Below are 13,503 nucleotides of genomic sequence, written 5' to 3'. Positions count from 1 at the left end.
GATTCTGGATGTATCATTTTTATTATAACATAATAATTTAATTAATATCAGCAAAAGAGGAGCAGCAGAGAGGGTACCTACCAACGTTGGTCGTCAAACAAATAAACAAGAAATAAATAAACACGTAGAGTACTTTATTTTTTCAGCTACTATTTCAAACTGAGGTTTTATTAGTACAATCGGTCATTGCAAAAATAAAACATCTCAAGGAAAAGTTCATTTGTAAAATCTTGACCTTTCTACGAGATGATTTATTTGTTTGTTTTATTTGTTTTGTCGGAATTCTATGGTCTGTTCACCCTCTCTGCTGCTATGCCTGTTTAACTCTTTTATTCGATTAGGATATTTAAAAAGAAACCCTGTCGCTAAAGACAATTCAAATCCAATTATACGGAGAGCAGAGACGTAACACACACTTAGCGAGAGATTTTATCAGAATGAAGAATCAAGAGTGTACATTTAGATTATATTATATAGTAAAGGGAGAAAACTCATGGATCGACTTCATTTCCATTTGCACAATGGCGGATTTAGAACATTATTTTAAAGCCGCGTACTGGTAGAATTCAGAGTAAAAGTGAACAACATGTAAGTTCACAATAATAACATTACATTTATATGTAGGACTTCTTTCAATATTTTTGAAGGAAATACGATTGAGAAAGTACAATGTCATTGTAATCAAAAATAAATATGAATAATTTCTCATCTATTTAGAGTTCGATGATAAAAATTATACCTTTTATTGTGGGATTTTTTCTCCTTCGGAAATAATCTTTCTTTGTCACTGTTTTCGTGATCAGTCGAGGTCTCTAGTACATGTACTCGTTACTAGAAACACTTAAACAAAACTTGGAGATTAATTTTTATAACATGAAGTCGAATTTAAATGTATTATTTAAACGACTTCGTTAACACTCACTTTCCTCCTTTAGTACTGGACTGAATTTCATTAAATTTGGAAGTACGACTGTCCTACTCTTCTAGGTCGACCCCACTGCAATCATAAAGTGGAGATATAAAATAGGTGACCTTCCATGATGGGACTAAAATGAATAAAATATAATATTTTAACGACTTTTTAGGCGACCGCATCAAAGAGGATACCTCTCTAGAGTGGGACCTTGCTTTAGAAAGACCACTGTAGGTATTATAAGTAGCGACGAGGTGCATGATAAATATATAATTTTGGTTGCAGACACTCAAAAGAGTGGTTAAAAGTAAATTCACTGTAAATGTGATCTATCGTTTCGGATTTGCTTTTATTGGAATTGCATGTAGGAAAAAATATAAAAATTCTTTTAAGTGATTTCAAATATGACCTAAGGCTGCACTTCCCGCTCAGGAGGGGCTGTTGGCGTTGGGTGGGGTTGAGGATGGAAGTGACCACAGCGGTCACACTTACTCGCTGTTCCAGTGTAACGCAGAATATTGACTCTCGTATAAATCCTAACCGGGGGTCGCTTTTCCAAGAAGAATAATGGCCTCCTACTATTAGAAAATGAATTATGACACAACTGTGAGTCATCATTCTATACATTGTACTTCGTTTAAACGCGTGAAGATGATTAACTTCCAAACTGTAACCAAATGTAATGATATGATGACAAACAGACACACATTTTAATATATTTCGACCCTCATTCTTAAAAAGACTGTATAAGGATACAAGGGACATGATATGTTGACAGAAGCTAATACTTGCAGACAAATATACACTCTTAGAAACGAATACGTATTGTTACAAATCAAGATGTTGCACTAACTGTGTAACATTTACGTCAGGTATTTCTAAATGGGGAGATTGCAATATATTTAAGCTGTATACGAGTGTTACGTATCCATCGTACAAATATATCGAGACGCGAGAAGTGAAGCGACAGAGACGACGACAATGATTCAACACGAGAAGAAATGCTTTGTCATAAACACAACCTAGCATGATGAAATCATTCATCAGCATGCATTACCACCGCTATAGCCACCACGATCGAGAAAGACAAAGCCGTTCAAGAACGAAAGATGATCTGCCGATTCGACGACGATTTCCATAATCAACCTGTGAGCAAAGTGACGGCAAGAAATTTTCGCATGCAGCATAGACTGACTCGTTAATATTAAAGGATTTTAGGTCCGTATTCCTGCTGGGAAATCGGCGGTGTCTGTCTCTGACTTGTTTGATTCTATCTTATTTGAGGTGAAAGGACAGTATCGACTTAAGATCGAGATCTTTTGCATGTTTCTATCGCACATCACAGTTTAAAGTCTCTTGTATGATTCGAATGCAGCTGAGTTAACAGTGTACATAATAGTCCACAAAATTCAAACTATGCAACAGTCTTATAATCAGTATATGTCACATCTAATCTTATTGGTTCAGCAAACGAAGCTGACAAGTTCTATTGGTGTGTGTGTGTGTGTGTGTGTGTGTGTGTGTGTGTGTGTGGTTTAGATGTTTAACGTAGCTTTAACATTGTTTCTGTTGTTTCGCAACGAAAACCGCAGTGTGATAGTTTATAGTGGTCTAAGGTTGACATTGCCCGGGGTGGGAGTGGGAGACAAGCGCCCCAATCCTCCAAAATGCCCCATACGGCTTGCGTCTCTTACTGCCTCTGTCAACTAAAATCCAGCTCCTGGCCTTCGCGATTGGCTTAGATTTGAAGCCCGGCAGACCATGTTTTCTACCACGAGGAGAAGTGGTGAAGGCGGCCCACTGGCGCCTTAAAACCAGTTGCTTCGGGTAGATGGGATTCGTAAACCTTGGATGGTAGCTCATCTAGGAGAAGGAAAACTCCGATTCCAAACCTCTGCTGCCTTGTGGCTATACCCACTCATGGGAAAGGCTAAGGGAGTAAACCCCGACAGAAAATCCGGAGATGGAGTCCCAAAGGCGGTATGACATTGACTTCAACGTCATTCCGGCAACTCCTGCGACGCCGTTGGTGCCAAGCTGTATCGGCATTCGTCGTTCCCTTGGGCACACCAGCTGTGTGGAGAGGGGGGATCTGCTGCATGGGCAACAGCTGATTCTCCATACCACCCTGCCCAGGCTTCATAGCTCCAATGGAGAGGACACTCCAGCGTAGTCGTACGGCGTCGGCACAACACGACAAGTAGCAGTTTACCGGTTCTAAGTCAAAGCTCAATTGGCGTAGAGCTTGGCGCCAGGGGTTACTTCTGACGGTGGGAGAGATCACCAGGTCTCACTGGACAGCTACCGCCCGCCTCAAGCTGGGCAGCCCCCAGTCAGTAAGGTGCTGCCTGCCATGGCCTGCCTGCTTCACTGGGTGCATGGAGCTTAGAGAACCATCTCGACAAATGGGCCACAAAACTCTGCACCAGGAAAGACTAAAAGAAGAAATAAAAAGACTCCAACTCTTCGTTTTGCAACCTGGAACATCAGGACCATGTATCCTGGACTGACCACTGACCTACAGCAGATCGACGATGCACGGAAGACTGCCGTCATTGACAGAGAACTCTCCCGACTGAACATCGACATTGCCTGCCTCCAGGAGACCCGACTGGCCGACAGCGGCACCATCAGGGAAGCCAATTACACATTCTTTTGGCAAGGGAAGCCCTTGGATGAACCTAGGCAGCATGGTGTAGGCTTTGCCGTCAAGAACACGCTAATCGCCTTCATTGAACCTCCATCATCAGGTACTGAGAGAATCCTTGCCCTCCGGCTGTCAACATCCTTAGGCCCGGTCAACATCTTCAGTGTGTACGCCCCAACCCTCTGCTCCATCTACGAGAAGAAAGACAAGTTTTATGAGGCTCTGGATCAGGCAATATCCAGTATCCCCAACAATGAAAGCCTTTACTTACTAGGAGATTTCAATGCTAGAGTGGGAGCTGACCATGAGGCCTGGTCCACCTGTCTCGGCTTTTACGGAAGGGGCAAGATCAACGAGAATGGTCAGCGACTGCTGGAGATGTGCTGCTCCCACAGCCTATGTGTGACCAACACTTTCTTCAAATGCAAGGAGATCCACCAGGTGTCGTGGAGACACCCACGTTCACGCCACTGGCACCAGCTAGACCTCGTCATCACCAGGCGTGCAGAACTGGCCAGTGTCCTCCTTACCCGCAGCTACCACAGTGCCGATTGTGACACGGACCATTCCCTCGTGGCCAGCAAGGTGCGAATATTACCCAAGAAGCTGCACCACGCCAAGAAGAAGGGTCACCCACGCATCAACACCTGCTGTGCAAGCAACCCAGAGAAAACACAGCAGTTCATCAGCAAACTGAACGAAGCCCTCACCAAAGTGACACGTGATGACACCATTGACTCCAAGTGGTCCCATATCCGTGACTCTGTGTACAATTCAAACATCACAGCTTACGCGAAGAGGGAGCGAAAGAATGTCGACTGGTATGAGGCAAACTGGGAGGAGATGGAGCCCGTGACTGAGGCAAAGAGGAAAGCCCTCCTGGCATACAAGGCTGCACCTAGCCCCAGAACATTACAAGCCCTCAGGATTGCAAGGAATAACGCCCAGAAGACCGCCCGCCGCTGTGCCAACACCTACTGGCTGAACCTTTGCAACAGTATACAGACAGCTGCTGACACCGGGGATACAAGAGGAATGTATGAGGGTATCAAAAAGGCGACAGGTCCCCCCCCCCCAGCTACAAGACCGCCCCCCTCAAGTCCAAGACGGGCGAAGTCATCACAGACCAGGGGAAACAACTGCAGCGATGGGTTGAGCACTATCTCGAGCTATATGCAACCCAAAGCAATGTCACTGGAACTGCCTGGACGCCATTCCAGACCTGCCTGTCATGGAGGAGGTAGACACACAGCCCACCCTGGAAGAGCTCGGAAAAGCCATCGATTGCCTTGCCTGTGGGAAGGCTCCTGGAAGCGACGGCATTCCGCCTGAAGTCCTCAAGAGCGGAAAACCAGCACTGCTCCAGCCCCTACACACACTCCTCTGCCTTTGCTGGGAACAGGGATACATCCCACAGGACATGCGTGACGCCAACATCGTCACTTTGTACAAAAACAAAGGAGACCGTAGCGACTGCAACAACTATCCGGGCATCTCCCTCCTCAGCATCGTCGGAAAGGCTTTCGCCCGTGTTGCCTTGGCGCGCTTGCAGATCCTAGCCTCTCGCGTCTACCCAGAGTCCCAGTGTGGATTTCGAGCCGGCAGGTCAACTGTAGACATGATCTTCTCATTACGTCAGCAGCAGGAGAAGTGTCTCGAGCAGCAGATGCCCCTCTACATTGCCTTCATAGACCTGACGAAGGCGTTTGACATGGTTAGTCGGAGTGGACTCTTCAGACTCCTGCAGAAGATCGGCTGCCCCCCACGTCTGCTTGCTGTCATTATGTCGTTCCACGAGAACATGCACAGCACAGTGTGCTTCAGTGGTGCAACATCTGAAGCATCCCCAGTCATTAGCGGAGTCAAACAAGGCTGTGTCCTTGCACCGACACTCTTTGCCATCTTCTTCTCCATGCTTCTCCAGTACGCATTCAAGGACTGCAGCGAGGGAGTGTACATCCATACCAGGGCTGTCGGCAAGCTGTTCAACATCGCCCGTCTCCGTGCTAAGACTAAAGTCACAGAGGTACTCATCCGTGAATTGCTCTTTGCCGACGATGCAGCCTTGACATCACACACGGAAGATGGACTGCAGCAGCTGGTATGCTGCCTCTCCCATGCATGTAAGGAACTTGGACTGACCATCAGTTTGAAGAAAACGAATGTCATGGCACAGGACACAGACTCCCCTCCCTCTGTCTCCATCGATGGGTACAATTTGGAAGTTGTCGAGAACTTCACATACCTCGGGTCTAACATCTCCAGCTCACTCTCCATTGATTCTGAGGTGGGCAGCAGGATTGCCAAGGCAGCAGCAGTGATGGCCAGACTTAACCAGAGGGTCTGGAACAACCCCAACCTCACAGAGAAGACCAAACTGCGTGTCTACCAAGCCTGTGTGCTCAGCTCACTTCTCTACAGCAGCGAAACATGGACCACCTATGCAAGACACGAGAGGAAACTCAACAGCTTCCACCTGAGATGTCTGCGGCGCATTCTGCACATCCAGTGGCAGGACAAAGTACCCGACACAGAGGTTCTAGAACGCGCCAACATCAACAGCATGTTCTCCATACTCAGCGAGAGGCGCCTTCGCTGGCTCGGCCATGTCAAGAGAATGGACCCAGGTCGCATTCCCAAGGACCTGTTATATGGAGAGTTAGCAGAAGGTGCACGCCCAACTGGACGACCACATCTGCGCTACAAAGATGTTTGCAAGAGGGATATGAAGACAGCAAACATCAATGTCAACGACTGGGAGAGCTGTGCAAACAACCGTTCCAGCTGGCGTCTAGCTGTCAGGCAGGGAGTTTAAAACGCAGAGGAAAAGAGAAGAATAAAACGAGCTGAAAAGAGAGCTAAAAAGAAGGATAAGCAAAAGCTTACTTTGGAGCTACGCCATCGTCTCCCGTAGACGGACGGATGCCAAGGAGATAGTTTATAGTGATGTCTAGCACCGGGGCATCATGCCGCAGACACATAGCATGATGTCCCACCCAGTCCCATTATCCTGACACCAGACCGACCAGTCCTAACACTAGTCTCTTAATGCTGAGCGCCAAGCGAGGCAACTTTTAGTACCATTTTTGTAAGATTTTGGTGGCCGTGGTTCGAACCCACAACCTCTCGCATCCAAGGCGGACGCTCTAACAACTAGGCCCCTGGCGTGGTGCTCAAAATAGAATATAATCTAGATTAACCACCACAAGGACAGCTGCATTTAGCCTGCTATTGTGGTAACTTGAGTTCAAGAGGAAATATATATTGTTATGTTACGTGTTTAGGCTCTTGTTGTTGTTGTAGGGTTTAACGCCATTTTTCAGCACACGATAGGCTATACATGGCGGCCAGTATTAATAGTGGAGGAAGAACCCGGGAAATCCCCGGAAAGAACCACCGGCCCTCGAGAAGCTACTGGCAAGCTTTCTCACATACCCACATTGGCCGAATCCGAGACTCGAATCTACGCAGACAGATGTGAGATGGCAGTGATCCGGTGTTTAGGCTCTAATAAACAGTAACAAAAGAAAGTGTGTGTGTGTGTGTGTGTGTGTGTGTGTGTGTGGATTTTTAACGCAGCTTTAACAATTTTTCAGTCATATTGCTACGATGTCTGCAGTGTGACAGTTTATAGTGATGTCTAGCACTGGGGCATCATGCCGCAGACATGTAGCATGATATTCCATCCAGTCACATTATCCTGACACCAGGCCGACCAGTCCTAACACTAACCTTTTAATGCTAAGCGCCAAGCGAGGCAGCTGTTAGTACCATTTTTGTAAGTCTTTGGTATGACTCGGCAGGGGATCGAACCCACTACCATCCGCTTCTGAAGCGGACGCTCTAACCACTAGGCCACAGGAGCGGCCAAAGAAAGAGTGAAAACAACAAGCTTTAAAAAAATTAGCAAAAAATTTATTTCCCTGGAAAAATACTGTAAAACTGAAAAAATAAGAACTTACAGGTTTAAAGAATCAATTCCAAAATTAATCAAAGAATAACCCACGAATTAAATTTTAGAAGTCCTAGTAATGAAATGTTCTAATGAATTAAAGCTCGAGTCCCGACGAAAAATTCAAAGTGGAAGGCGATGACGTATATTGTATTCAGTATAGAGATGATGTGTACAGTCCTTTTTTAAATTCACAAACAATAATATTCCGGTGTTTGAATTCCCGAATAAAATTTGAATAAATGACTTTGTCCAAGAATTCTGTATGAGCACTCAAATATTTCCAGGAAAAAGAATATCTTTTAGAATCAAAACAATTTGAATAAAAATTATAATGTATTTCACAAACTGGTCACAAACATACACTTTCCAGTGTAAAGAAAATGCCCCAACTGAGATATATCTATAAACAAAGATCGTACAGTAACTTAAAACGCAAAACAAAAAATCCCGGATGAGGGTCAACTCTCTAGAATTTTCGAGAAGTACTTGCGTCTATAAGCACGTAGTCCCAGTATGATCTTAACTAAAACCAATTATTTTACTCTAAGAATAAGGTAAAACTAAAAAGTTGTTTACTTGTCTCATTGATTTTTGAATTAAGGTCGGGAACGAGGTCAGCTTTAGGTGAAAAAAAAATCGAGTTATGTAGCACGTGCATATCATCGTTTGATGACGCTTATGGGACGTGATCAAAATATAGATATTGGTTTGCAAATATCATAATTAGATTTTACAAACTTATATCCAATCTATTACTTTTCGCTGGAGCATCTTGATTTAGCACGACAAACTATCGTCGATATACATTTCCGAATTCGCATAAACGACGTACCCGCTGATGGTTACAGAGCAATTGCAGTTATTTTGTCAGATATATCAATGTTACTTGAAGGTGCAGGTGGAACAATACGAGTTGTTGACGCTCCAGCAGATAACATGTAATTAAATCACTAATCATATTATAAAAATGTCGTATAGCCACGTTAATGACACTCTGACTCCCGGTCAGGTGAAAAAATTACAATCAAAACTTGCACGTAAATGCGGAATAAAAATATCACCAAAAAAGATCAAATTTCTAGTGGTGTACTAAACAAATTATCATTAATCAAGACTCAACTTAAACATTTTAATAGGGTTTTAGAATCAAAAGCCGGGGTTCAACTTCATCTTTCTCCGAGTGCTATTAAAGATATAGATAAAGATATAGTTAAAATCAGTGGTATATTTCCACTTCTTGCAGCTATACCAGGTTTGATAGCCGCTGCAGCCCTAGTCATTGCTAATACAGCTGCTCTTGGTGTTTTAAGCGGTACTGCCGGAAAGGTTGATAGCATGCTTGTTGATAAAATAACAGGGAAAGGATATTTTAAAAAAGGGAAGGGGTCTAAGATTACCGGGAACCCATTATCAGTACGGAAAAGGTCTGAGACTTCCATGAACACTTCGCCAATTCTTCCAATGTTTAACTTTGATTTACTTGATGCTGCTAGAAAAACATAAACCTTTCAGATGCGTTTTTATGCGTGACCAATTACCAAATCAACCAAACAGTTTTGAAACAGGAATCATAAATCTTGATGATAATTCAGGACCTGGTACTCATTGGGTGGCATACACAATTGACCCACGTGGAATTTTTATTCGATTCGTATGGGTTGGCTTATAAGTGCGACTTTGACCGTGATGCTGAATTTATAATGATGCTGAAACAACAGCAAAATAATCGCTGTGTGAGCTGTAATACAGTAATGTTGTGGAGAAATATTCTTAATAGTCCAAGACAATTTACCGTAGACAGAATTAATAGTAATTTTGGTCACACACGCGAAAATATGATGCTGACCTGTCTTGAAGGTAATCGACGTCGAGGTGCTAGTTTTCAAAAGTGAATGTGGTGGTAACTGTGTGTCTTCAGGAATTACTTGTAATTGTTCACGTACAAATCCACATTGAGGAGCAGTTGAATCTAGTTTGTAGATTGCAGGTATACCCTAGATCTTACCACGCTATATATTTTATGTGTTGTTACACTCCAAATAGGATCAGTCGCTCTTTTTGTAAAACCTTCAGGTTCACCAGGTTCATATAAATATCTGACAGTAACATTACCTAATACTGATTGTTTTGAAAAATCATGTCGTTGTATTGGTATATGTTTTTTTGTAATTGCATTAATGGGTTTCATAGAAATTGTTCGAGTACTTTCATTATTTAATGTAGTTATCACGCTTGGCAATCTTGCAACCCATTCACGAGATCTCGTATCTTGAATTATTTCCTTCGCATAATGATATCCAAATAACCGCTCAGCAAGTGTTCAGTTAAATCGTTCAACTGTTGTCTGATCACGATGAATTGCAGTATGTCCTCGTCTGATTTCGACATTATGTATTTTTATCAGAGATGATACTACACCATGAAATTCTCTGCTAGGATCAACTTGTTATAGTTGTGGCTATCGCATGGGTCTTCGTTGATAAATTCACTCAATAACAGATACAACTTCGGTTGCTGTTTTAGCTAATAGTGACTCTGCTTCTTTATATCTAATTGCAACATCAACGACAGTTAACGCGTATTTATATGTTAATTGACGTCTTCCAGTTTTGATAGTATCGTGTGGTAAAAATAAAATATCTGCTTGATGAACTTCTTTAGGAGTGCCGACATCAAAATGTGCATGCCGGATTCGTTTAGGTGGTGGTAGTTAATTTGTCATATTTCCTGTTGTGCTAACCATTTTGCAGCAGCAGAACGTGTAACATTTGCTGCATCAGCGAGATTACTAATTGCTGCTCTACCTCTCCAATATTCCCTTGGGCTATAATAAATTTATTCCATTATTTTAATAATTCGTTAATTAATTATCAGCCCTTAATGCTAGTTTACCTTTCATCGCGGATCTTACCAAACAATTAGCTAATGATTGTCTGATATTTTATTTTTTTATAGAATTTAACGAATGAATAAACTTCACGTCTGCAATATGTCTATCTTGTAGGTTTTTACGTTCATAAGCTACATCATGAACGTGACTTGCTTGATCAATATCATTTATAGGATACTCTCCAGGTCTTGGTTGATCTTGGTTATCAAGTCGGATATCAAGTCGGGTACCAGGACCACAATAATTATATCCTGGAAGATGTTTTTCTCCTGGGTATTTAGCCCATGGATTTCCTGGTAATTTTCCTAATGAAGTATCGATATCACCACCAATTTTAATGGTAGAAATAAATATATATTTTTTGTGCCACGTTTTACATATTTACCTGCAAGTGCGCGTCTTTTATTTTTTGTTATTATTGTTGTCAACATACTCGTATGAGTATGTGCTCTACAATTAACGCAGTATAAATTCATATTATTTATTATATTTCTACAACATGGATGTCATTGATTCCTCAGCGACACGAAACCAAGAGCCAGTAAAACATATTTCAGCATTACTGAATTCTATCAGAATGATTATAATTGGTCGATCTGGATCAGGTGAAACACAATTATTGCTTAATTGGATAATGAGATCGTTAAAGTGGGACAAGTTATATCTAGTTGCACCATCAGTTGATGATCAGAAATGTTATGATGTACTTAAAGACTTTAATGAAAATGCAAACTTGTTAAATGAAGATGGCGACGACATTATTAATTTTATAACTGACATTGATGAAGCACCGTCCGTAGATGAATTAGACTGGTTTATTACTCTGAGATATAAACAAAATGGCCGCTATCGCTTAACCGGCTTGAAGCCGCTGTTCTGTTTTTTATTGCCGTTTTCATGATATTTGTGCTTGTTGCCTGTTTTCATCTATTTTATTGTGTTCATTATGTATTATCTGTTAAATTCATGTGTTTCTTCATCTCATTGTTTTGGAAATGAGAGTTAGTATACTTTTTCTCAGCTGTCTTGCTCCACTGTTTTTGAACAAACGGCCATCACGTGATACTCGCCAATCAAACCGTTTATGCTACGATGGACCCTCATTAATTGCTTTAAATGATCACTCTTTGGCTCTCCACACTACACTGTGCTCTAGACTAAACGTTCTGGGACTACATTCATCAATACCTAAATGTAAACAGAAGCGAAAAAAGAAACGTGTTTCAAAGCTGGCCGGCGTAGAACAGGAAGAAGAACTCCTGTTATCTCCCTTATTTCGGCTCAACAATTTCAAAAAAAAAAATCGACCGTTAATTTAGACAACCTAATTAAAATCCCTATTAATTAGTCAACCTTTGTGTCAACTATCCAGGAGATACCTCTGCGTATTGCATAATTCAATGCCCATTCAGTAGGACCACCGGAAAAGCGCACAGAAATAACTAATTTTATCAACGACGAGAATATTGACCTATTTTTTCTGACAGAAACATGGCTAAAAACATCAGGCGATGAGCCCAAGTGTGCGGATCTAACACCCACTGGTTACTCCATCAAGTCGTTCCCCCGTAATTCTCACGGACGTGGAATTGCTGTCATCACAAAGAACACCATGATACAACGTCTTAACCACACCACAACATTCAATTTCGACCACACATCATTTAAACTAGTCCAAACCACACTCACATTGGAGCAAAGGTCAGTCCATTTTTTTTCTGCCTATACCACCCTCCTTCTAATAGAAAAAAGACAAGCTGGCTGACTCTCTCATTTTTGAAGCAGTTTCCGAATCTCCTGGACTATGGAAATTCGACAGGTGGCAACCTGATTATTCTTGGAGATTTCAACTTTCACTTTGACTGTCCCGGAAACCCAAATACATCAAAACTCATACATTCCATTAATGTTTTCAACCTGAAACAGTCAGTTAACCAACCCACCCATAAACACGGTCACATTTTAGACTGGATTTTTCATAGACCTGATGATAACATTCTACGGTCCTCCCTGGTATCCCATGACCTTGCATCAGATCACCTCTGCATTATATGACATCTTGACGTATCAGTCCCTAATCCTCCACCTTTATCTGCTACTAAGAAAAACCTCCGTATGATAAATAGAACTAAACTAATGCACGACATCCAAGCTAACTTAACAACTTGCTTACCTCCTACCGCAGAACAACTCGATAACTGCCTGCGTTCATTGCTTGACAAACATCCCCCAGCTACCGAGTGCAGAGTATCAATTTAAAAGTGTTCTCCATGGTATAGCAGTGTTAGGGACCAGCTTCGCACTGCTAAAAGAGACCGCCGTAAAGCTGAGAGGCTCTGGCTTTCCACCAGATCACTATTCATAAGCAAATCTATGAAGACTCTAAGAAGAATGTTACAAATATATTCCGTGCAGCGAAATCAGCCTACTACACTACTAACATCATGGAACGTTCCAGCTGCAAAGAGCTCTTCGAGATTACTAACAAGATAATGTCAAGGAACAAATCTACACCTCTTCCAACTACCTTCTCTCCAGTCGACCTTTTGGACATCTTTGCAAATTTCTTCTGTGACAAAGTATTAGAGATAAGCTTGACACCACAATTTCAATTGACTCGTCGTCACCATACAGTTGGGATACAGATTTTGAGCGGCAACCATTAGCAGCATTTGAACCTGTCTCTATGGATTTCGTACGTACAAAATCATCTGGCAATGGAACTGCAGAGGAATCTTTAAAAACCTATCAGAACTGCTGAACAAACTGAATAATACGGCCGTAAAACCAGACGTGGTCTGCCTACAGGAAACCCTCATAACACAAGAACACAAACGCCTGTCCAAACTACAAGGCTATACCCAGGGAATCTTTAAAAACCGACCCATAGGGCAGAAAGGGGGTGGACTAGCAATTTTTTTAATAGATACACTAATCTACTATGAAGTAACAGAAGTACCCCCTAACCTAAACATCAATAATAGCATCGAAATAATGTCAGTAATGATAATTATAGGAACCACAAACATTCAAATAATAAATGCATAAGACCCAGGGGGTACCTTCTGCCCTACCAACCTAATCTCACTAAAGGCAAT

The sequence above is a fragment of the Sinohyriopsis cumingii genome, chromosome 14, assembly GCF_028554795.1.
Source record: "Sinohyriopsis cumingii isolate HCF-2022 chromosome 14, ASM2855479v2, whole genome shotgun sequence".
In the NCBI taxonomy this organism is placed as follows: Eukaryota; Metazoa; Mollusca; class Bivalvia; order Unionida; family Unionidae; genus Sinohyriopsis; species Sinohyriopsis cumingii.
This window is presented reverse-complemented; position numbering follows the sequence as displayed.